The 26961-nt window shown below is 39.7% G+C and overlaps 1 protein-coding gene across 1 annotated transcript in view; it reads right to left on the reverse strand.

Moving 5' to 3' along the window:
• LOC150087461 (SCY1-like protein 2) overlaps positions 1 to 26432 on the reverse strand; it is a 412155-nt gene extending 385723 nt beyond the window's left edge. Inside the window, exon 1 of the mRNA XM_090372082.1 lies at positions 26234 to 26432. The gene's annotated coding sequence lies outside the window, so the exon portion shown is untranslated. The remainder of the gene's footprint in view (positions 1 to 26233) is intronic.
• Positions 26433 to 26961: the final 529 nt, after the last annotated feature.

The raw sequence follows: 26961 nt of genomic DNA on the forward strand, positions 1-26961 counted from the left end.
TAACTGTTATAACTGTCTTGAAGGTCGAGTAGGATCATTAAAATTAATAGCAGACAAAAGCTCAGGAGCTATCGTTGCTACTGTAATTTTGTTCAGTAGACCAGAAGTCCAAAAGCTGCCTTCTATCCTATACAGTTAATGATTTAAAATATTGATACTAATCAATATAATAACTGGGAAATGTAATTTACACCTTTTCCTGCAGCAATGATTTTTTGATAAAAAACATTTTGGCACATTTTGTAGGTTTTTTCATAGCCCTTGCTACGGAGGTGTCCAAACTTGTAAAGCATATTCCATAATCGGGAGAAAAATCATTTTACATATCATGACAATGCTTTATTATTATTATTTCAAAAATCCTTTAAAATTCGTTTAATGAGACCCATGGCTCGAAAGATGCTTTCTCAAGATCATTAACAAAGCCTCTAAAGGCTTTCTTAATGATCGCAGCTCTGAGTGTTAAATCTTGTACGGTAGTTAAAAATTATTCCTAAATCAGTCGTTTGAACAACTCTATTTATAGCTTGAAAGTCTAACTGATATGGCTAAATTAAAGAAATAGTTTTGTGATATTCCCTGAATGGAATGATTGAAGGTTTTTATGGATTTAAGCCTAAGCGGATATTCTGAATCCATTTAAATACTGTGTTAATATCTAATTCTGATTGTAAACAATCATTTACCTCTATATGGTCCTATAAATCTTTACATCATCTGCATAGGGCAAGCACTGTGTTTTGTTATCTGACAGTATTAGAAGCATAACGATATAAAAACAATAAGCAACAGCGAACCTAGTACTGATCCCTGGCGCACTCCTCTTTGTATCGGAAATAGAGAGGGATTAAACAAGAATTATTATTACTTTAGCCTCTCAGTACGCAAGGAATCCGCGCGTGTAGCACAGTGGTATCGGCACCGTCCTCCCCACACCGGGTGGAAAAGGCCCCGGTTCGAATCCCATCGATGACGCGAGCAACTTTAGTGGGCTTTTTTTCCACTACGTGGCTGAGTTAGTCGGTCTCAGGCGTAGATAGCAAGGTTTTTTTTCACCAGAAACTGGGGTTTTTTCGTCCAGCAAAACGGGAAAATCGACCAAAGAACACACGCAATTTACAGTCATAATACATATATGGGTATATGTAAGAGATTACGGGTGGCCCTATAATAATAATAATAAAGTACGCATGGAAATCAAGGTGCAGTTGAGCTTATGCCAGGGAGCGACAAGCTTTCTGAACTAAATATCATCAATTTAGCTGGTTAAACCTTCAAACAAGAGCATTTCCCATCAGACATCCAAATATGACCGAGTTAAATGAAGTCTTCACCATAGCCGAATGTAAATTATGGAAATTAAACACTGACCTATGCATTATCTGTGTTACGTGCTACGCTACGTTTTGTGGATCATGCCTCAAAATTGATTTAAAAAAGATGAACAAGCATCGGAGACGCACTTTTCCATGTCTCTCATGCTGTTGTTGTTGTGATGTTTTCTGGCGCAAGAGCTACTTAGGCCATATTGCGCCTCCTGTCTTTCATGCAAGGAAATACCTGACAGTGAGTCCCTCAACAGGGCATCAAGGGCAGCTCCCCAACGTAATGAGATACCCCTGCACATCAACTAAAACTGCATCATCTGCACAGAAAAATAAAGCCATCCTACCACACCCCAGCGGAAGCACCACACCCGAAACTTCCGATCAGCAGGTACATATCACCGATGGCGACAATCATTCTCCCACAGATGATAGCGTACCGGCGCCTCCGTAGCCAGGTGGGAAGGAGCAGCAGTGCGTTGCACACACTTCTTCATTAGACCGGGGTTCAAGCCAGTCACCACCAAATACGGAGGATGCGGAAAGGTCAGGGAATGACCACCGCATATCCCGGAGCAATATGGCCTTAGTTGCTAATGCTCCTAAAAACCAAATAACAGATGATAGCGCTACCTCAAAGTCTCTGTTGAAACGCACAGCAGTTCCACGCCGCCCTGGAGGAGTCATATATGATGTAGCTACCTCGGGCACAAAGTGCTGCCAAACAGTAACAACTTTGATGCACAGGGAACACTGCCTGCAGATAAGTGATGACTATGTGATGCTCATAAACACGCAGCTGAACATGCTTATTAATGAAATTAAGCAAATCAAAGCCCAAAACTCAAGCCTACTTGAAGAAATACAACAACTCAAGGCACAAGTAGTTGTAAATAAATTCACTGTAGTGAACCAGACTCCTACCATAAAACCCAACCTTCAAAATAGCAAAAGAGAACAATCCACTAATCAGCTCAACAGCAAAGATACAGATTTCAGTGAAGATACCTCTACCAAACCTGCATCTAACATCACTGAAGAATAGCCGCTCAAAGACCTCTCAGGTGGCCCCATCTACAATATCGACCCTAAATAATACCAAACCTAAAATGTTAGAGCAGACAATCCAAACTGGAAAGGGTCCATTAATACCCACATTTGCAGAAGTAATCACTAGCCAAAAAGACGATCTTAAAATCCAAAAGATCCCGCCAGCAAGGTTACAAACTGCATGCACTCCCTGCCCAAGTCACTTCTCGCCGATCAACAGGTTCACTCAAAAGAAACCGGGATCATATATTCAACCTATCAGAAAATGGAACGTGGAAGACAAACGGGAAAAACAGGTGGCACACAACACTCCACTAAGGGGAATCACTCACATTCGTACAATATCACAGCGGTCCAGACTCGTGGACAAATCTTTGTTTCTCGACTGGAACCAACTACTAAACCAGGCAGCATTAAGGCCATGTTTGCAGAAATTCACATAATAAATATTGATGTGAGACAGAGAAGAACTAGGTACCCAACTTACACATATTTCATCCTTAACTGCCACCCAGAGATGATGAGCTTCATGTTGGATGAGCTTCATGAGCTTCAAGGCTATGGACTCCTGGAACTCTCGTCAAACCCTTCCTAGACCAGACGCCAAGAACCGCGATAAACCACCAAAATCATCAACAAATGCGATAGTAATTAAAACCACCAAGCTGCCAAGCCAAAGAAACGCAGAAGAATTCAAATGAATCTACTGAGAACAAACCTACTAGAGGGAAAAAAATGTCCACATATCAATCAATCCAACTACCAGCCGTTTATGATGTCAATCCCCAAGGCTGCAAACCTGTCTCTAAATATCCCTGTACATATCACAACGCACAGTAGACCAACGCGGCCCCAAAAAAGAGACTTGCCACCAGTACGAACTCCGATTACAAGCTGGACACTGTCGAACAGCTTGTACTGTCGAAAACCCTAGATGTTCTCTGTATCGCTGAAACGTGGATTGGGAATGGGCAGGACTCCATTGCCTGTGCACCTCAGGCTGGTTACCAGATGCTCTGCTCCTCTAGAGTGGATCGTAGAGGAGGGGGACTCGCAATACTCTACAATACCACCCTCTTTTCATTGGTACATTCTGTGGTAAGATAATCCCTTGCATTTTAAGCTGCCATGGTGTCCCTCAAGCTTAACACCTACTTGATAGACATAGCAACAGTATATATTCCACTAGGCCCAAACAGTGATATCATTGAAGATGTAATCCATTGGCTAGTGAATCACCTCCACGCCTCTGCTAAGCACATTGTTTGTGGAGATTTCAATCTTCCACCTACTCTCGCACATCTTAGTAGGGCACTCGTTAGCAGTATGGATTCATTGGGTATCAGCCTTCTCAATTGCCACCCCACGAGAGGATCCAATCTCTTAGATTTGGTATTCTCCTCAGCACCATGTGACCTCGAAGACAACCCTCACAATCTCTTCCAATCCGATCACGAATCCATTGCCATACTCCTGCACTTAGCCACACCTAACTTCAATATTCAAGACCCAAAAAAGAAAAAAGAAATAACATCCCCCAAATTCATTGATCCACCACGATGTCTTGAAGCCGCATCCTCCATCCCTTGGGAAGCTCTTAACAATTGCGATCTCCAGTTGGCTGTGGACCTGACCAGGTGGATCCGGACCATTGCCAACTACAGAACAGATATACTGTGAGGCCACATCCTAAATGCCAATCTGCATCCCACATTAAACAGTTCAGGCGAATCTCTCGCTCTTCCAGCCTCTTGAAACTTATGGAGAAGGCATTACTTTCAACCATCACCAATCAAATCTGGCCCTAAAAACCTCCACAAATTCACTATGCCATTCCCGGAAGATCCACAGTCACCAATTTAACATCCATTACCAGCACCATTCTCAGAGCACTAGAAGCTAAAGCAGAGCTTGCCGTCACGTACGTCGACCTGGAAGCTGCCTTCGACTTAATCAGCATTCCCTCGCTCGTTCACATCTTAGAAAATTACTTCCATATAAAAGGTGACATGTGGTTTATAACAACCCTGCTATCAGACAGAATCATTGTTCTTACAGCGGATCAAGATATAATCTCAAGAAAAATCACTGCGGGAGTCCCCCAAGGCGGAGTCCTCTCCGGAGCATTATTTACTGCAGTCATTATTCCATTTGTTCAAGAGAGAGAAGCCATAATCTGTTATGCTGACGATATTAAGCTACACACTCAGATTAACCCAGGCGAACATATCTCAAAAATTAATGAAAACATCAATCGAAAGCTACACGACTTAGAATCCTATTTCCATCAATTTGGACTACTTATTAATCTTGCAAAATCAGCCTAAATTGTCTTTTCTTTGAAGAACCAACCCACTGAAATCCAAGCTTCTCTAGATGGCATTCTCCTTCCAGTGGTAAAAACACATACGGACTTGGGAGTAGTTTTCGATTGCAAACTGACCTTCAAGCCCCACACTGACAAGCTCATAACAAAATTCTGCAAAATGCGGTGGATTACCAAACAACTACTTCACATTAAGGATCTGGATGTGACTCGGCGGTACGTATACACCTCTGTATACTCCGTCGTGTTACACGCCTCAGAAATATGGGCATCTGTAGCTCCCACAAATATCAAGCGTGTGTACTCCTCTGAATACTGGCTCCTTCGTTGGATCACACATGAACATCATCGTCCACCCCAACAAAGAACAACTGCAATGGCAACCGCGCTGAACTTTGCCCGACTGCCAAACCTTATAATGGAAAGGCGCCTCACACTAACTGCCAAAATGACTACTGTAATAATCAAACATATGGGAACTGTGCAGCTAGAGAATCCCTCAACCCAGACTGAGGTCAGCTCCAACACTTATAGCCAACGATAATAGACTAGCCCTTAGCGAACATTTTCTCCCCAGGCAGATGCTCACTACAGTCCAAGCAATCTCGGCGACCTCTACAAATTTGCCAAGGATCGCAAATACCGGAGAGAGATCCTTGATGACCTAAACTCAACCAGGCAAACTGCACAGTAATGTCGCAGTATAATAAATTTTAAAAGGATGTCTGTATAATTTTGTATATAATGTTAAAAATATTGTATAATATCTTTATGAATATATTGTGAATAATTCAACTGAAACTTATTATATTGTTGGCCCTGGGGGATGAACCCGAACTTCGATGTGGGCCCCGTCCTCAAGGCCTGTCCACCAGCCAATTTGAAGCCCCTGGTATTCCTGCCGTGAAGGGTACATTGTATACATCCTTTTGTACACAATAAAGATTATATATATATATACACTGAGTAAAGAACACACACACACACACTTAATGATATGTACAGAGCATCTAATTATATGTAAATATATCTTGTATATACCTTGATGTACATAATCTTGAGACTGCATATTGTGTGCAATTAATAAATGAATGAAAATGAATGAATGAGTATGCAAGGAAATATTCACAAGCCTGGAAAAAATAAATCTTATCCCAAAGCATACAGACCCATCTCTCTTTTGGCAAACTATCTGAAAGACTGTTAGCATCCAGAGTAGCAGATTTAATTGAAGGTCAAAACTTAATGTCTCCATCCCAATTTGGCTTCAAGAAGGGAAAATCCTGTGAAGGCGCCTTGGTCTCTTTAGTTAACCACATATTAGCTTCCAGGGCTAAATATGAACTGGCCATATTCATTGACTTCGAGAGAGCTTTCGGTTCCCTCTGTTCGGAGAGCGCTCTCAAATTGTCTTACCAAAGCCAAGTGCTCTCAGCAACTATTCCAAATTATTAAAAGTTACTTCCAAAATAGACTCATCCAAGTAATCTCGAAACAGCAGTCTCTCTCTCAAGGACCATCTCAAGAGGATGCTCCCAGGGATCAGTTCTGGGACCCCTCTTCTGGAACATAGTTTTGGACACCTGGCTCATGCAAAAACCTGACAATATCTCTGCCTTCGCCTACGCCGATGATTTAGTTCTTCTAATTCCAGGTCGATCGCATCTTCAACTAGAACAATCAGCCAATATAACTCTTTCTGAGCTAATCAAGTGATTTAGTATAAATAAATTACGAATATATAAAAACAAAACTGATGGTTTTTCAGGGCAAGTTAGATAACAAAAGACCTCCTAATATAAAGATAGACGGTTAGCAAATCCCTTTTTTACTTGAATTAAAACAGTGTGGCATAATTTTAGATGACAGGTTAACCTTCTCTCATATTAATCACCTTGCCTTGAAGATTAAGAAGTTCACTGCAGCAATTATTTGCATTTCCAAATCGGACTGGGGACTAAATAGAAAGATTCTCTTACTATATTATACAGCAGTATTCGTACCAATAACAACATACATTGAGTGATCACTGAATTATGACCACCTACCTAATACTTCGTAGGTCTTCCCTTTGCCCTCAGTACAGCAGCTATCCGACGTGGCATTGATTCAACAAGATGTCGGAAGCGTTCAGGAGGTATGGCCAACCAAGCTGAGTGTAATGCGGTCAGCAATGGAGGTATGGAGGTGATTGGTGTATCCAGACGCCTGATATGCCTTTCCATAGTGTTCCACAATTGCTCTATGGGATTGATATTGGTGGAGTTCGGAGGCAAATCGATATGCTGGAAATCAGAAATGTGTTCCTCAAACCATTCCTGCACAATAAGTGCCCGATGGCTCGGCGCATTGTCATCTTGGAAGACACCATCGCCATTCGGGAAAAAGTGTAACATAGCGGGGTGTACACAGTCAGCAAGCAGTGACGAGAGCGGAGACCACTGATACGTTGTTCCACATGCACCAGGGGTTCCTGTCAGTGAAACATGTCCCAACACCATACAACCGCTTCCACCGGCCTGCAACTTTGATACCATGCATGATGGATCAAGAGCCTCACGTTGTTGACGCCAAATCCGTACACGACCACCCATGACGTGGAGCAAATAACGTGACTCATCCGACCAGCACACCTTCTTCCAGTCTTCTAACGTCCAACTTGCATGCTCTTTGCACCAGGCGAGTCTTTTACGCAGATGAACCTTGGTTAGAAGAGGATGCTGTAGGGATCGTCTGCTGGTATAGCCCATACGTGCGAGCGTGCGACGCATGGTCATGCCAGATATTGTTCCGGGTTGGCCCATGTTGTATTGGGTAGTGAAATCTTCAAAACAGTGCTGCGCCTGTTAGCCTGTACGAATCGTCGGACCCGGCACTCACCTCGACCCGGCTCAAACAACGACCCTAGCCATAGGGTCGTTGTTTGAGCATTTCGACGCCAGTCCTGGTACACTTTAACTGCAGCGGCTCTCGAACACCCCACCCGTTCAGCCGTTTGAGAAATAGAGGCACCAGCTAGTCGAGCACCCACAATCTGTCCTTTATCAATGTCCGATAAAGCCTTCCTTTTACCCATCAAGCTCGGAATTTGACTACCTACTAAACCACTGATACCTTATCTATGCTACGTAGGTCGACTAACTCCGCACTCTCGTACCTCACGTGGTCAACGGGTCGCATTCAGTTTTCATAGGTCTGGTCATAATTCAGTGCTCACTCAGCGTATGCCTCGGGAGCCTGGTTCCATAGAGCCGTTAATGTTAAACTCCGTTATTCCAAGCTCATCTCCATTCAACGGATTATGCTGCTTGCCATGCTCCAGGCCTGCAGGACAGTGTCCTCTGCTGCTCTGCAGGTCCTTGCTGGAGTCTTACCACTAGACCTGCATGTCATCTTCAAAGGACTATGCTATCGTCTAAAGCACGGAGTTCCCGGCGAGATTCTCGGCATCTTATGCAACCTAACTGCTAACATCGAAGACGAGAAACGGAGAATTTGGAATGGACTTATCAATGTGTGACAATCACGATGGTATTTCAGTACTACTGGTCACAAGTCACCCGCTCTTTTGTTCCTGCAATTACCTTCCCTCTCAACAAGAACATTCGCCAATGGTTTTATCCCAGCTTAACAACATCATATATGCTTACTGGGTACGGCTCCATCAACTCCAAACTATTTCAATTTGGCTTGTCTGACACCAATCTCTGCTTGTGTGGTGCGCTGGGCAAACCTGGACGCATATTCTGTATCGCTGTACGACGACAACAGATCTACACGAAAAACTGCTGTAAGCAACTTTTCTGACGGAAATGAAGTGGCACAGACTGAAAATTCTCAATCATTCTCAGTCAGCTCTACAACAGTTCTCCTCTGCTGTTTTCACCAAAAGAAAGCAACTCTTCTCGAGTCTATGATTATCTCAACAACAAGGAACTAACTCAACACTTGCAATGTCTATCAATATCTCTAAAAACTGATATCACCTGCCATCTCCGGTTTTTTTTTTTTTTTTTTTTATAGCTGGAATCCCCGGTTTGGGCAGCTGTGGGTACCGGATTAGCTAGCACCCACTGGTATAGCACTAAATCCAGTGGGTGTGTTTTTCGTCCTTCTTAGGACAGAAAAAGACTGCTGTCTTGTGGTTCCTTGTGCCACAATTTATACTTCTGATTAGTTGCGTGATGTGATTTTCTGTATGGACGTATTACATGTTCATTAAACGTATGACATTGTTATTAACATCATTCTGACTAAGTATATCATTGTATATTTGATAGTATGAACCAGAGCTATAATACTCAATACATTCTGCGTTGACGTGGAACACTGTAGTGATGATACAAATCATTGTATATTATATAATATGTATGTATATAGCGGATTTGCCAGTTTCTGGCAAGGGCCGTTTGTTATTTTGTTAATAAAGAATAAAGTACGGAAGGAATTTTTTTTTTATCCATATTAATGTCACACATTTCCCTGCCATTAATATTTGGATACCTGCATGTGTACAATTAACTATGATTTACAGGAAAAACTAATAACGTATACTGAAACCTTTACTCTTTAAGGCAGGTCTTTTCGTCTCCATGGAACACACCCCACCAGTATTTTGTAAATGACCGCCAATATTTTACGCCATTCGGCATTTAAAACGGCGACCAGTTCAGCTCTGTTTTTTGGGCAATTCTTTCCTCACAAGCATCCGATGATCCAATTCACCCCAGAGTTCTCTGTAAGAGTGAGGTCAAGACTCGAGGCTGGCCAGTCCAACTTTTCGACGCTCATGCCCCCAAACCAGTCCGTCACTACCCGAGCCATATGACGTGGAGCACTGTCCTGCTGATACAAATACGAACCTTCCCCGACGTACTACCATAACGTACTATTGTCCAGACATCTAGACAGAGTGCAGTGTGTGTTTAGGGTCAAACGGCACCGGGGGTTCCCCCCATTTCCGAGTAGTATACATTATGGGTGTGAAACAGAACACTGTCAATGCCAGAGGTTTAAAGGTGTATGGATTTTGTATATGTGTAGTGTTGTGTACCATTGTTCCTCTGGTCATTTAGCCGCTGGGCCCCTAATTGGACCCATCTAGATAGACCTCAACATTCATGGTTTTTGTTCAATACAACAAAGGTCCCAGGCCAAACTATGAAAAACAGCCCAAAACATCGAGCTGCCTCCGCCAAACTTTATTGTTGGGACGATCCAGTTCGACAAGTAGCTATTTCCAGGGAGTCTCCCACACCCAGGCATGACTGCTAGACTATGTACCGTGATTTTTCATTACAATGCACAACTTTTTATGGTCTACCGTCCAAGAAAGGTGAGCCATACACCAAGAAGCTAGGCGGCATCTGGGATTAATCAGCGTGATCAGTGGCTTATGAAAGATTATAAGATCGTAGTAACCCATGTTATGCAGAGTCCTGCGCACTGTACTGGTGCTTACAGTACCAATCGTATCACCAACAGCCTGTGTTTGTTGCGACAACGGCAATCTGTGCTATGAGCGGCCAATTCTTTGTAGGGTTCTCTCTTCTGTCACCTTCCGTCAGTTTCGGAGGTTTTCCAGGTCGTTTCGTGACGATTTAATCACCAGTCCGCTTCCGTTTGTAGATCGCATCACCAGTCATCAACCTAGGGATCTTCAGTCCCGTTGCAATATCACGTACGTGCGGACCTTATGTGGCATCCTATTATCATTCCACGCAGGAAGTCAGTTAACTCCGTCGATTGCGATGTCTTGCATTCACAATCGTACCATTGGCCTTCGAAAACCTATGAACATATTTGTAGTTGTGGCTGACACATGGTTCTTGGGCAGGACGTGACTATCAGCGGAGGGGTGGCCGGATATTGAAGGTACAGTTGCATTTTACAGATAAGCAGCAGACTTGAAACTGAGTCAAAGTGTTTATTTATGCCCATATACGTACGTATATCACGTCAGTCTGCATGTTAGTATTATTAGTTTTCCTTAGCTCCATTTCTAAGTTTAATATGTTAGTTATGGTTATACGACACGACAAACCCACGATTAGCTTCGTTAGATCAGTTCTTTAAAAAACAAAATCTTTTACAATTACTACAGCGATCTTTTCTAATATGTACTTTTGTACATTCAGGTTGTTTATAGATCTGTAGTGACTATCATTTTGTCTCTCTTCTTTAAAACTGGTGTGACGAAAGACACTTTCATATAAAATTCATATCATATTGTATGCCAGTTGTACAGTAACAGCATAACATGACTGATGTTATGGCTAGTTCAAGGTAGCACGCAAGGATGTGTAAACGCAGTACTGTATTTACTCTCAAAATGTTCACTTAAAACCATTGCGATTTTTGAAAAAACACTCGACGCTAATTGTTGGAAAGTCGATACGCGCATTATGTGTCAATGCCAATGACTGTTTATGTATGGTTGCCTCTCAACTGGCTGCTTACCTCACGGAAGAGCGTAACCTCAAAAACTCGAGGAAATTAAGGCCATTAGGCGGTAGTATATCCTGTCTGCAAATGGCGCGTATTCTATGATCGTTTTATCTGTTCTGTGTAATTAAAAAAGTCGAATTTCAGTGAGAAAAAACTCTGTACGTCCACAGGAGACTAACTAGCTCCGCCATCCCTGAAATAAATCCTTTCGGTCTGGAGATAGGAATCAAACCGATAGCTTTCTAAACGGAAATGACGTACTAATAAATTAGTCAAACAATTTTTCAGTTTGCTCAGTTCAGTTACTTTTTGGCATAACCATATCAATCTCTGCTAATTCACGCTGCTTGAACATCTACCGTATTTCTCCATGTTTGTATGGTAGATGACTTTCATCAACCGGTGAAATACCACCACTTTGCTTATTGGGGGCTTGAAGTGGTGAAACCCATGTTTAGTCTCTAGAGCAAAGTTTCAGGCATCCCCCCCCCCCCCATACTTCTCCTTCAACCCATGCACGGTACTAAGTACTATAAGTTTTGATACCTTCGTGTTTGGGGGTTTCATAAAAAAAAAAATTATAAGACGCACCTTTTTTCGAAAAATTTAGGGTTTAAAAACTGGGTGCGTCTTATACAGTGGTTGTAGATTTTTTACTTGCATTTCCCGCTTTTTCGCGCTTGTTGTCGTTGCGCTCACTGTTTCGCACTTGTTACCGGTATATTAGGTTACGTTCTGCCCAGAAATGGCTCGGAAAAGATTTTCGTACAGTGCTGAATTCAAGTAATGAGGAGTTGTATGAATTTTATGATGAATAAAATTTTATTTCAATAACTTTATGTAATACATTTTTTTTTTTTTTTCAAATTTCGGGCCCCAAAATTAAGGTGCCTCTTATACATGGGGAAATACGGTAATTATAGCATTAATTTCTGTAAAAGCGCTGCATAATGAACTAGTCCAGCGGAATAAAGTTCCATGGGAAAAAACAGTCAAATAAAAAAAAGAAAATGTAAAGGCGTGAGCTACTTCCCTACGCGAGAAAATTCTAAGCATGAACTCAATCCATTAAAGTACATTAACACGTTCAAAAACTTACTTTTCCCAGGTGCAGTACAGAGTAAACTCCGCTAACGCTAACAGGCATGACGCTTGCGCAGTGTCGAATATCGACTACCTATCAATTAAACTGAATATCATGTCTTCGGCAGCTATGTTTTTTATTCGCTTTCCTAATTTCGGCCCGTTACTGCATTTTATCGACGCATGCAAGGCTTGGGCATGTTGCACCATCAGCAACTCACGCTGTGAACATCAAACGTGCAATCAGTGCACACCATCCACTTTATGATAGCAGAATAGCTCGATGCTCGCAGTTTCCACTTCTTTATTAGCCCAACAAACTAACACAACTCGTGAATTACTTCGTCTGGGCGTTCAGGATTAGCACACGTCAGCTCAAAAATCTGCTTCACTTAACACCTTCAGTTGGAAGAGTCTTAAGAACAAACCGTTAGAACCTTACTTATGTGCGACCGCTGAGCATGCGCTCTTCAAATTTCATAATGATATTTAGATGGTGGGGAATGGAACAAGCGGTGTAGGATGACCAAACGCTACACGGGTTTATTGGTGGATGTAATGTGGATAATAAATGGATGTGGCTATGGATGTAGGCGGAACACAAACTACAGGCGAACGCAATGCATTCTAGTGACACTCATTCACGACACGGTTTGATACGCGCCTGCGTAGGTCATTACACCAATGCGTAAAATCGATGAACTCGTATCAAATATAACGGATTAGGCTTAAGCACAATACGACTTCACTATGCTACAGAAACAAGTTTTAATCAATTAGAGATTAGTAGGCGGTAGTGGTTTAAGATATACCAAATAAATACTTGTATATTCCTTCTTCCAATTGATGAACTGTTGTTTTTTACCACCATAACGGATGTTCGCTTGGAAAAAATGGATATCCAACTACCTGTTCATTCTGACCACGTCCATACTCGTTGCAGGTGTGCCACCTGGGATGTTCCCAGTGTGCATCAATTGAAGTCTCGCTGCGGAAGGTTTTCTTACTTATTCTGTTGTTTCATGCAGAAAATGTTCTAGAATTTAACTGTGTTAGTTACAGTAAAACAAATATCTCGCAATTCGTTCTTTACATCCTAGTGATGCGTAGTTAGGGAATAAAATCATCTCTCCGACGTTTGAGGTAATCAGTAGACCGGAGAAAGAAACTGCAGACATTTAAAATAAACATTCACAGCCTGATGGATTCACTCTGACCCTTAAAAGTCCCAGTCATAATTTCTCCCGAGATGATATTAACAAGGGCTGGTCAAAATATTCGTCTTTTAAAGGAAAAGGAATTCATCTACTTGGCCTGATATTTTAACTGTTTTAGTACATAATGCGTTGCTACATTCTGTACTAAATATTATCATACGAATAGCGCTGTTTTTATTTTATTTATCCTTGTTAGAGGGTTATCTCGGCAGGAAGAATCAGTTGTAAATTCATGAGATATACGTCAATGCTGAGATATCTTCATGACGCCTCCCGGGAAGCTCATATTTTTTATAATTTTGTTGTTTTTTTTAATTATTAACTTCTTAAAACATCCAGGAATGTGTGCAAATCAGGCCAAAATACTTTGGCCTGATTCATCTAACTTCAAAGACACTGGCGAGTGAGTTACGAATGGAAGATATGCGAGATTTGACAATAAAGTTCCGAGTGGTGTTGTTGCGGTCGTGTTCCATGAGTTTCGTTTTACAGAAATTCAGGATCAAGCGATGCTGATCATGTTTTTCAACAAAGTGTGATTCACGGTAAACAAGCAACCATCCACCCTACCCTCCCAATCTGGCACCATGCACTTCTTCCTCTTTCACAAGGTAAAAACTGCCTTCGAAGGAAAGAGATTTCAGGACGTTGAGGACATAAAAGAAAAACGTAACCGCCAAACTAAACCAACTTTTTCGACGCCTTCACTGACTCTTTTCAAAAACTTTTAGATAGTGTAAGTGCATTCAATAAGATGTATTTTAATAATTTTAGTAAGTGCATTCAATAAGATGGGGATTAGTTTGTGCCTTCACTTTGTGTTCTTTTTATTGCACTAGTCTGGAACTGCCACACCTCGTACATATTGGTCCCAAACCAATTATCAATTTTCACGATGAGTTTATGAATCACAGGTTCAGTCAAAGATGGGGAAATGTTTGGGCTGTTAACACTACCGACAGAGCCTTTCAGTTGTTAAATCAAGTCGAATGTGCAGTTCAAGAAAAATCCACGCGACAGATTGTAACTCAAAGTGAAGTGATACAATACACAGTCAACGCTGTGCTGGAAAAGGAACTGTATTCCCAAGCATTGAAAGACTATAACAGAAGATGAAATTTGCTAAACATATATTATCATGGAAAGCAGATTACCATAAACTGTCCTATATTCTCTGATGGAGCGAAGACGTATTCTGTGTTGGGCGATTCATCAATCCTACAATTGCCATTATTGAGCAAATTAAGACGCTGTAATGATAATGGAGAAATGCATTCAGGGCCAAAAGACTTCCGTTGCGGAGATGCCTAAAATTTGGGGAATATCTATTGAAATCTGATCTGTTATAGATGGTATAATGACATTAAATATATTACGAACTAATTTATAGTGTCGTCAATGAAAACTGACTAAAGCTTATTCGGAGTCTAAAGAGATCTCGAGTAACTTCAGTGAGGATTCAGGTGACTCTTTGTTGCTGTCCGACACGCTAGGCAGGCTGATGGAAGGCGATGTGAGGAAAATCCGGGCTCTTTGCTTTATTGTGAAAATAGTTTAACTGATGACAAACACCATCAGACTGAGGGCAGTTAAGTCACTAGGGGAACGTAAGGACGAAAACCTAGTGAGGACACTGTCCGCTATAACCGAAGTCCGTTATACAGAGGTCCATTAAAGCGACAGTTTATTGTATAGGATATTTAAACTATAAAATAATATGAAATTTCTCGTCTACATAGGTTCTATGAGTTCACAAGATAGAGAGAATGCAAAAATATCATCGTATTTAGCAGTCAAGCGAGCTTGAGTCAACTCAAACTCCTCAAAAGCAACTTCTGTTTCTTCTCTAAACTAAAGGAACACCTTCGTGAACAGGAATGTTCAAATCGATCGCGATGACTGTTGCTAATATTTCCTTCGATAATTTAAGAAACTTTTTTTACAGCCGAGATCAAAGCATTACTGCTATGATGGACTGCGTTCCTTCCGATTAAGGGATCTCACAAAAAAGAAAAAAAATCGCTACGAAGTGTCTGAACCGATACTACCAGGATTGATTCTTTGTCTCGAAATGGAGAATTAATCCTATTCTGCGTCAGCAACAAGAGAAATGAGAATTCTTCCGTAAGAAAAAAGTGGAAGCCGTCGACGAGAATTTTATTCTGGCCCTGGAAAGTTGAGAGCGTTCATTTAAAATGTTGTCTCTGTCTGGAAAAACATCGGCTATAAATCATGCAAGTGCTTGCTGCTTCCCTCCCTGTCATTTTACACATACACTGCAGCGCCACCATATTACCTAGTGTCAAGTCAAATAGTACACCTCAGTTATCGCTTCTATGAGCGTTAAAGATGCAGCGCATTTCCATGATTCGCTACTGAAAACACCCTGCAAACAGTGAGCATATATAAGAAATGTCACTTTAAAGCTGAGGATGTGGAAAAAGTGGAATGCAAGTCGATTCAGAACTGTACAGAGTAGGATGCTGTACGTATCGGCGCAATACCAGCATAAAAATATAGAGCGATGGGTAAACAAAAAAACAATCGGGTGATGGACGTGTGTGTTGGAGTAGTGATAACATTGAATGCATTATACCATTACGACTTAAGAGACATGTTTATTTTTATAAGAACATTAAATTGGGAAATAAAAAGTAATCAGTAAAGAATTAATACTGCGACGCACATAAAAAATCTTGTATAAGAAACGGGAACGGTACAGAGATAATATTTGATTTGGCACAACCAATAAAGCTGAGGTTTCTGTAAGAGACGTGTCCGGAAGACTAATTACACCATAACTTTGATACAACAGACACTGCAGCCTAGACAGCAAACATAAGAACAGGAGCTGAAAGAAGAAGCCTCTCTCTCTCTCTCCATTAAAAATACAAACGCAAAATAACAGAAACGCATTCAGAAACCGTTTTATATAAGGTAATATTTAACAGCGAATACACGGTGAGATGAAATACAGAATGAAAATATTATAGGTGTCAGCTGAAATAATTGAGGAAACTGTTATTTTAAGTGCACTTTCTGCAGCAGCGCAATCTAACTGGACTTCTTGCGAACACCAGTTTACTGCATACCTTGAGGACCACGATGCCTGTTCGGAGAAGCACAGACGCCATACGCAGCTTAAGTGCTCATATTAAGTGGAAAGCTACGACGGATGGAGAAATTCAGAGAAGGGGTACAATGTTTAGCTGTAAGAGAAAATGTTCTATAGATTATGAAATTTTTAATGAAAGGTACAAATACTGTGGAATGTGGGCAAGGGTGGATTTAGTCACTTCCGTCACCACGTTACTATGGAAGATGAGAAACGCTTTACTAGTAAAAACCCTATGTAGTGTGATTTATAACTTCGACCAAGCCTTCTTTTAGTATAAGAAAAAAAGGGGAAATCGATTCGAAGCATCCACAGAGTAGGGTTTGATGTAATGCGTCCTGTCTTATCCATCTCGTTAAAATGCAGAATACCGGGGGGGGGGGAGAGAGAGAGAGACTATTGTTCACAAAAAGTATTGTTCTCAATATAGCAAAGGGGGACTAAACCGTCTGAAATGAATTCGTGTTCACTGAGCCCAATTCAAACAGTATCACGAGGAGGACAGACAAGAGAGAGTGTGGGCGATATAAAACAAACTATTCTCACAATGTAGTAATTTGGGACAGCCACATAGAGTCAGGGAAATTTGCATGTTGATATTTACGAGAAAAATTGGTTCATATTCTAAAACTACATATTATGTGGAAATTCAAACAAGAATACACAGAATTCTTTTCTTATACTAATCACGGGGTCACATCCAGCTCTATACAAGAGGTAGGAGTAAAACAGAACAGGAAGGACAGAGAGCTACAGCGCAAGAAAAGTGGAAAAAGATAATCGAGCCATCTTTTCTGACATTAAAGAAAGGGAACGTGATTACAGGAGTAGAAGTATGTAGGTTATATGGAAGGTACAAGCAGAGAGGTTATATTCAATGAAAACTGACTATTCTGTTCCCTTCTCTGGCCTTTTGCTGTCTCATTTTTAGGGTTCGTAGTCTAACAAAGGACCCTTATAATGTCACTCCGTTGTCTGTCTGTCTGTCCGTCCGTCTGTCTGTCTGTCACAGCATTGTATTTCTGGAACCACTCAAACTATTGATTTGAAATTTTGCATGGGTTTGTACATCATGTGGGCTAACATAACGCCATATTGATCGTTGTTGACAAAAAATTGTCCGAGAAATGGGGGGAAGTAAAATGTGGGGAGACAAAAAATGTTGTCGACAACCTATAGCCTCTTATAACCGTTGAAAAGAGTTCAACGAGTAGGTTTAAAATATAATTTTAAAATATTTTTTTAAATTAAAAATGGTGGCGCCAGACAGGAAAATGTGAGTAATTTCCGTGTCCTTCCTCCCCTCTATTTCCGTCGCTAATGGAGCTAAAAATTTAAAAATCACATTAGCTATGCGTTATTCAATGCTTATCAAGGGAAAACTATTCCGATTGAAATCTATCAATACTTTTTGTATTAAAAATTTTAAAAATAAATAAGTAACTCTCCTTTTGGTGACAAAAAGGTTGCTAAATACTTAGTTAATAATTCTATAAAGGTCATTTATAAATTTTGCGACGAGAAGTATTTTTTAACAAAAATACTTCTCGTTGAAAGCTGGAGTTGTCCCAGCAAGGAGATACTCAGAGAGCCAGTGTTGAGGCGGCGGTGGTGGGGAGGCGCCTGCGCGCCCTCACCTGCCAGCCGCTTCTCTACAAGACTTTAATCGCTTATCTAGGAAGAAGTCGGAGTAAATCCACCCTTGCCCACATTCCACATATAAACACAATGATGTGCTACATCGGTAGGGGACAGTGTCTTAATTATTAACCTGAGAGTTACACAAGGAGTACAGTTAGGAATTTTGGGCTAATAGTATGTAATATTGTCATCTTACAAATAGCTGTCTACCTCAAGACCTGGAAAATGCATTCGTATCAAATACCGGATAATCTCATAATAATATAATGCTATACAGTCTAGCAACAAACCTCCCAAAAAAATGCCAGGGTGTGGTCTACAGTAGCTGTATTTTATATTTATTCCTACCATTAATTATATCATATAAAATATGATATAATTAATAATAAATTAACAAATGTAATCCATATGGTACATCTTAAACAGATGTACGATACACAAAGAAATTTAGAAAGCTTCATCAAACAACCGATAGGGGACGTATTTGCAAAGAAACAGTTATTCTAACGATCCAGAAATACTCATTTAATATATTTTCGCTTGTTTCCTTTGCTTTACTTCGATTCCTGTTTTAAAGTTCTGCTGTAATGAGAAAACATCGTAATATCTTTTAATGCAATGAAAAAAGAAGACTTTCTTTCGTTTATTACTGAGAGAGTGAACGACATATGCTACAATTTCCTCTTTCGTGTTCCGCAAAAGTGTAAAATAAGGGCAATGTTTAATCTGTTTAATAGATATTTGATGCATTAACTTTCTTATAACAGTTTGAAGTGTGTGTGTGTTTGCCTTGAAGCATCAAAAATTTGAAGTCAGCTCTCCGCTTTTGCAATTTCTCAGAGCAAAAACTCCAGAACTTGTTTGATTTCTACTACTTTAATTAGCTTCCCTAGACGAACCGGATCATATATAACAAAAAAAGTAATTATATCAGTTCGTAAGATTGACACGACATCTGGCGGAGGATGTACAGTAAATAGATTTTCATTGAAAATTGTGCGGAGAGTTTTGTTAATTTTCAATGGATCGATGAAGAATTCAAATTTAGAAACTGTGTAGCAGATATATAAAGTTAATAATTACATTAATGTGTACATTGATTGTAAAATAAATATCTCTGACAAAAAAAACTAGATTTTTATTATATGAAGTAATGAAATTTTAATGAATTCAAGGGTTCAAATGGTCCATCCATTATGGGCTAACAGCGCCATCTCTTATGGATATAATGTACCAATGAGTGATTAATATAAACCTTATTCTCTCACTTATTGGCCATTAAAGAGATCTTTACTTAAGATGGCTGCTCATTGCCCCGAAGCAAATATAGCTAATTGTGGTGCTTACTGCAAATAGGATGCATTAGCTTCCTTGCTAATGACGTCAAACAATGCTCGGGTATTAAGACAGGTTGTAGGGTCACGAAGATAACCACCAAAATGTTTGAAGAAACCTTTAATATTTTATCTTTGTTTAATCAGAGTTTCATGTAAGTCTCTGGTAAGCAACACAAGGATCCGGTAAGTGAAGAACAAGATGGTGAAAAGTGACATGGCCATTAATTGACGAATACATGGTTACAGATGAGGTAATAATGATGTATATGATACAGCAGCTGACCTTCTATCAAAGGATGCAATAGCTAGTGGTAAAAATATACCGACCCAATATGAGAGACCTGTAGAGCGCCCTCTTTTGGTACCGTTGGTTATTCACTAATTTAATCACAATAGTGTTTGATGTATGGTCTTAAACCATACGAGAGGCCAGCAAGGAAATTTCCATCGCAGACTAACTGATTTCAGCGACTGAAAACCTTTAGAAAATCCTGCAATAAACCGCAATACTATTAAAACCTAGAAATCGCAGATCTAAAGGCATATTTTCTCACCAGGAGATGGGGAAATATGCCAGCAGACTTCACACAGCTGCAGTGACAATGAATACTCTCACATATCTGAAATAAGAATTTCTTCCTCACTCCTGTATATTCTGAACTTAGCACCGTCTGATTATCATCACATGTTCAGACCATTAAAACAATTCTTAGCGAATAAATATTTTCGAGATAATTAGTCACAGAAACCGTGAAATTTTGGTTCCAAGACCACAAACTCGACGATTTTTTTTATTTCTCTAGATAGTCTTCCTCTAAAGAGGAAGGCTATCTAGAGAAATATTACGCGGGATGCAGTGTTTAAAACACTGCATCCCGCGTAATAATCTTTTCTTTTCTTTTACGAAAAGCAGTAGGTATAAGCCTTATACTCTCCACCACTACAACCTTCTCTCTCCAAGAATTACGCGGGATGCTGTGTTTTAATCTGTGACAAAGATAATTAAAACTGAAGGTTCTGGGTTATTTATTATAGGTGCAGGATTTAGAAAGTCAGCTCAAAATCTCATCAACTGTGAAGATTAAATTAAAATACATTTCATCCTAACAGGGATGAAGGTATGGAAGATTTGTAAAACGATTTAAGATTATCCATATTTACACAGTACCAACCCTTGATGTGTAAGATATTAAGACTTGGGAGACAGAAGAAAATAGAAGGAAGGATGACCCCGAGGAAATTAAGTTGGAAAAAAAAAGAGGAAATAAAAGGAGAAAAAAAAAAGGAAATCAAAAGAGAAAATTAAATGAAAGACAGATTCGTAATGCAGAATCAAACTGAAGTTCAATTTGTTTAAATTATGCATTGGTTATGGAAAGATATCAAGGAAAGCTTTTTAAGAAGCGCTGGAGAGAGAGAGAGAGAGAGAAGGTTGTAGTGGTGGAGAGTATAAGGCTTATACCTACTGCTTTTCGTAAAAGAAAAATTCTGTTTGGAAGTAGTTTAATGAATAATGGGGATTCCGTTTGATGAATAATTTAAATTGAGAGCGTCTCTGATTTTCAATGCTCCCAGCATGACGTTCATACTATGCAATGGTTGCTTCAGAAATTCACGGCACTGCAGGCACACAAGGTCAAGGTTACGGCACATCTGAAGGGAATCTCGACAAAGGAAACGTTATGGAATATAATTAAAATTAAAATAAATAATAATTTTTATTTATACTTCGGGACGGCTATATAGTCAGACTATATAGAGTTTACTGCAGTAAAACTATAGACGATTGTAACGAATCTGTAATTAATATATTTTTGGAGATATATCAAAACATTTTGTAATCTAATGTGTTATGGAAATAATGGAAGGCTTTTAAAGAAGATATTACAAGTTGAATGGAAAGGTAATAGACACAGCCCAAATACTTTTTTTTAACGATTGTAGCACTGATTAAACAGATGTGGCGTAACCGTGAATATCGGTTTTAAATTGACTTCAAATTGGATTTAAATTGGATTTTGGGGTACTAAAGGAAAGCTTCAGTACTCCAGAATTCCGGTGATTGCTGGAATCATAAATATAGCGCAGTCCCAACATGTTTTGCTGAGAAATTTGCACCCCAATAGTTTCTAAATGGAAACATACTCTATCCAGGGCCCCGACATATCAAACTAAATGAACTTCAGAATTATTAATAAAATTACACGTAATAATAAATTACTACATAATAAAATTATGGAGTATATGTTCTGTAGAAGGCATTACGTGGAAATTATTAATTAAATTTCAAAAGGTAAAAATACAGATTCTATACATGCAAAATCAAATGGTTTATCGAGCAGAAAGTAAAAAAAAGAGGATTTTCTATCAAAAACATGTTCAATTAACTAAATAAAATTGCAGTCGCTGTCAACGTTTCGGATGCACCCCAGGATTCCATTTTCAAGACAACCTGCCTCAAAAGAGTCCAGTGGCCTCTACAGTACAGCAACGTTTCGGATCCTAGAGAAGATAAGAAAAGTTTACACCAAATGCAGGCTTTAGTTAGTTGTCTTTGTGTAGGAAATAATCTCTTTTTTTTCACCTTTGGGTCTCAATCTATAAACCATTCAATTTTCAAATAAACGTGGAATCTGTGGATTTTTCACCTATGGAAAATTATGGCTCTCAAACTGCGGAGAAATTGGCGAAAGTAGTATTTGGATTGAACTGATCGAAGTAATCTAATAATAACTGTGTGGAACAATGAGATTCATGCATTAGGGAAAAAAATGGTTTTCATCACGCCACTAAAAGTCAGTGCTAAAAATAAAGCAAGAACAGGCCTCCGTAGCCGAGTGGGCAGGAGCGGGAGTGCAGTAGCACACGCTCTTTGAGTAGACCGGGGTTCAAGCCCCTGCCTGCTGAATACGGTCGATCTGCCAACCCGCACTGGACCAGCGTGGCAGATTATGGTCCATTTCCCTCAGCATGAATTGTTGAGGAGGCTTCCATCCTGCAGTGGGTTGATAATGGCTGCACTTTACTTTTTTTTTTACATAAGAAAAATCTGTTGTTAGAGCAGTAAGTTATATTGCATTAATTCGAACTTGACTGCACGACTAGAAATATAGGGAAAATATGCCGAAATAAAGAAATAAATATTCTGGGTGTTTCAACCGTTGTCCCAAAACATCCCAGTGTTGGACATCTACCTGTCATATAATTTCTTGAGTTAACCATTACTTCCCGGAGGTCAGATATCCCAATATACGTTGAAGTCAGATATCCCAATATACTTGCGGTAGTGCATATCCCGCAAGGAAGCGTGCTGTCAGCTATCCTGTTTGCAGCAGTTTTGGAGCCTTTCCTAGCTCATAATCCTAACTTTGTCTTTTACGCCGACGATCTGAAATTCTACGTGAGCTCAGATCATAATCATCAGATTCATGATATCAACCAACAAGCTTCTAGGCAGATACTGAGCTTGGAAAATTATCTTGCCACAATTGGGCTGCATCTGATCCCTTCCAAATCAGTGTAACTGCCGATAATCAAGAAGAGTGTCAAAAATGATATTCAAATCTTTGTTAGGTGAACTCTCATACTGACCTTGGTCTCACCTGGGATGTTGGGCTCACCTTTCAGCCTCACTTTGTCAGGATGAGACAGAAGACGTACGCGGCTCTTTGGGCAACGTGTCAGGAGCTCGTTGGTGTGCATCCGCCAGAGCTGCTTGTTCGACACATCCTGAGATGTATTACGCCGATCCCTCTCTATACATCAGAAATTTGGTCATCTGCTCCATACCTTCACAAGTATCTCAGTTTAGAGTACTGGTTGCTTAGATGGATGAACAGGGTGGTAGCCCCCCCCCTCTAACTATCTCCAGATCGATCCTACAAGCAAATCTGGGCACCACTCCCTGAAGACATATCATCATGACAAAAAATGTCCTCACGCTTGCACGGCTTATAACGGGGCAAATTGATGCTCCATCGGTATCCACATTAATATCTGGCCTGAAGAGAGCACCCCGACTCCTGTCTCCCTCTGCGGCTTACGCTGTCAAGCATTGATTCCATGAGGAACATGTTTCCAACCAATTGTCTTTCTTCGGATCTTCAATAAATTTAGGATACACCCTGATAGGTTCTGTGAAGACAAGCTTACAGGAAGGAAATCCTCAAGAACTGCTACCAGATAATGAATCTATGATTTTCACCTGCTCCTGGACATGACTGACTGATTTTTTTTTATTTATTTTTATACTTGCCTATTTGTATTTAACAAAGACTTTGTTTTGTTTCCATGCAATTGTATATTTAATCCTGTAAATTTCTCGGGTCGAGCACGCATGTACTCTTGTTTATTGTACATGTGTTCCTCGCACCTTAGTCTGTTAATATTCACACCCTTCTAGCACAGAGCCGTCCCAGAGTGACCCAAAGTTTCTTGGGAAATGTTTTTTTTTTTTGAAATTTTAATAATAATTTTATTAAAGAATTAAATACGTGTTATGAAAGCGAATTCAATCAGAAAAAAGACTTCAGTTTTCTGAAATATGTCCCAAGACCGGTATTGCCCTCATTTAAAATGATCCATCTGCAATGGTGGGAGGAGGGCGAATTTTGCGCCCACCAGTACACTCAAGAATAAAAATTAACTAGGGGACTACCATTACTCTTTTCAAGATTTGCAAAGGAACAGTTCTAAAGTATTAAATGACTTTTCCTAGATAAATTAATTTCAAAAAGTCTTCAGCCGGGTGAAGCGTTCGATATGAATTTCAAAAATCTTTTCACGTAATTAAATGCTATCTTTCGTAATTGGATTTTGTATTAATGATGGAACGAGTTCAAATTTCGTGTCGGCTGTGGAGTCGTATCTGCAGTTGTAAAGTATAACTGGACAAACAAAGGATAGATAAACCTTATTTAAAAGATTTATGAAACCTTTTATTACCGTAATGGCGTCATTTTCTTAGGCACCGTTTTCAAACTGAATCATATTTATAAGCTGTTTTCATTCGTCCATTGCATAAGTCATCTCTTCTTTCTTGAATAATGGTCAGTATCAAATGATCCGAACTCGTGCCAATCAAAGCAATTACAGGATATCGCAATAGAGAGAAACGCAAACCATACATAAGTTATTCAATTATGGCATACTTATTAGATTTTAGCAACGTAGGGTGCTTCTTGGGATATTAAGCTGATGTTGAAACCTACGGCTCGAAAGCGAACATACCGCAAACAAAGGACTCTCATACAAACATAAATTATTAACCCATCACTGAAGCCTCTCAGGTAATCTAAAGGCTACTGGAGTGAATAGTTAGGATACAGCTAGTCTACCTTGTTCAGATAGCATTATATTATGTTGGTAAAATACATTTACATCTAAAAAGAAGTTATTTGCCATTTCTAGCAACTCCAACTTTCACAAATGATAATGGACTATGAAGTTCAATGGATAAAAATGATCCAAGATATCTTTGGAGAAATATGGGAATGATGACGTTGGTTAGTTCCATCACATGGAATTTCAAATACACGAGACTTTTTTTCAAAAATAAAACAAATTTTTTTATTAAATTATTATGAAATGCAAACACACACAAAGCCCATATTGAGGTAACTTTGCTAACAGTTCTCGTGAAAGAAAAAAGAAAAGAAATTAACTTGGAAAAACCTTCCAGTTTCGGCTCCATCGACTTACCTTTAACCGATAAGCGTTCAGAAGACTGGATTTAATAATAAGGGAATGTCATAGCCTTTGTTGGGGTGCTCTCAACGGCTGACAGCCTTCGACAGAATCTGAGAAAATGCGCTTAACAGCAAACGAATTTTTTTTTTTTCTAAGAAAAGTTGACAAGAAGTCGACTTTCAGAGAAGCTCTCATTCCCTATCTATCTATCTATCTATCTATCTATCTATCTATCTATATTTATTCATCATTTCTCTCTCTCTCTCTCTCTCTCTCTCTCTCTCTCTCTCTCTCTCTCTCTCTCTCTCTCTATATATATATATATATATATATATATATATATATATATAATCATTATTTATTCATCATGCTCTCTCTCTCTCGAACGATAAATTTTATCATTTCAAATACGAAATAGGAAATTATCTTGCTCGGTTTAGTGTTAATCTCACTCACGGTTCATGCATCACTTCATTCAAAATATCTCTTCAGTCCAATATCTGTACAACTGAGCCAAATAACTTTTGCATTTTGAAACATCATTAGAATGCCCCTACACCTTAATTAGTAGTGACTACGCCTACGTTTTTCTACGTTATATTTAATCAGTCATCAAAAACCGATTGCAGAAAATGATTTATAATCAAAAAATATCACAAAACGTACGTTTAATATTCATAAATCACCGTTCACCATGTTGCAGACTAATGCATTCGAGTGCTAATTGCTTGTGTATAATACAAGCAAAAACTAAGGCTAAATCAATACCTATTTTCACACCAAGATAAAATACGGAGAAGCAAAGCGCTTAAAAATAATGCTAGTAACAACATAATCAATAACTATGGCTTTTATTCGGGAAAGGGTTTAAAATCAAATTCACAGGAGCGCTTTGAGCAGACACTTACGGAGGGGGTATTTGTTGTACCGCTATCAATTGGAAGGATAACAAAAATAAATAAATTATTTTTTTATTAGTCAGGAACGTATTTTTTCGTCATTACCTTTATCTATTGTATCTTGCTCTTCTCTGTGAGCCCAATCAACAGTTACTATTTCCTTGAAACTTCCAGAAGGGAAATCAATAACGGTAAGATGTAATCAATATCCCGTAAGAGGCAATCAATATCCAAAAAAATCAACGGGAGGGTACGATGGATTTAGCTACATCTTCCTGTAAATACATGAGAAGGAGCAACAAGTTCCAACCCTTACCTTTATGACCACAGCAAGGGCAATAACATACGATATTTTCCCCTCTTAAATCTTCCTTTGAAACCACCTTCAAAAACAGGGGAGGGGTCTCCGTAATTTTCCAGCGTTCCCCGGATCGAGGCGACAAAATTGCACTGACGAAGGAGCCAGCCTTCGAGGCTTCCAACCCTGAATTTCTCTTTCCCTACTTGACAGCTGCTGGCTGCTTCGGCTAAGGCTCTTGCGTACGGGACGACATCTAGCGGCCAGGTTGTGCAACTGTCAGCTCTCCTCATCAGCTGACGGGGAAGAGAGGCAGTATCAACAGTTTCTGAGGGACTCAATTTCTCTAGGAGATTTTCGGCTACGTGCAACACAGGTGCACGCACAGGGCGCGCGCGCTCTAAGAGCCTAATCATTACGCATCACGTTAATATAGTAGGAACATGTAAGCCGAAGATGCAACTCTTAGGGCATATGCGGTTTATTTATTTATGGTTGTAGTTTATAAGTACCACAGTGGAAGACCAAACTGGGA

The sequence above is a fragment of the Mastigoproctus giganteus genome, chromosome 4 (assembly GCF_048544385.1).
Source record: "Mastigoproctus giganteus isolate SK-2022 chromosome 4, ASM4854438v1, whole genome shotgun sequence".
In the NCBI taxonomy this organism is placed as follows: domain Eukaryota; kingdom Metazoa; phylum Arthropoda; class Arachnida; order Uropygi; family Thelyphonidae; genus Mastigoproctus; species Mastigoproctus giganteus.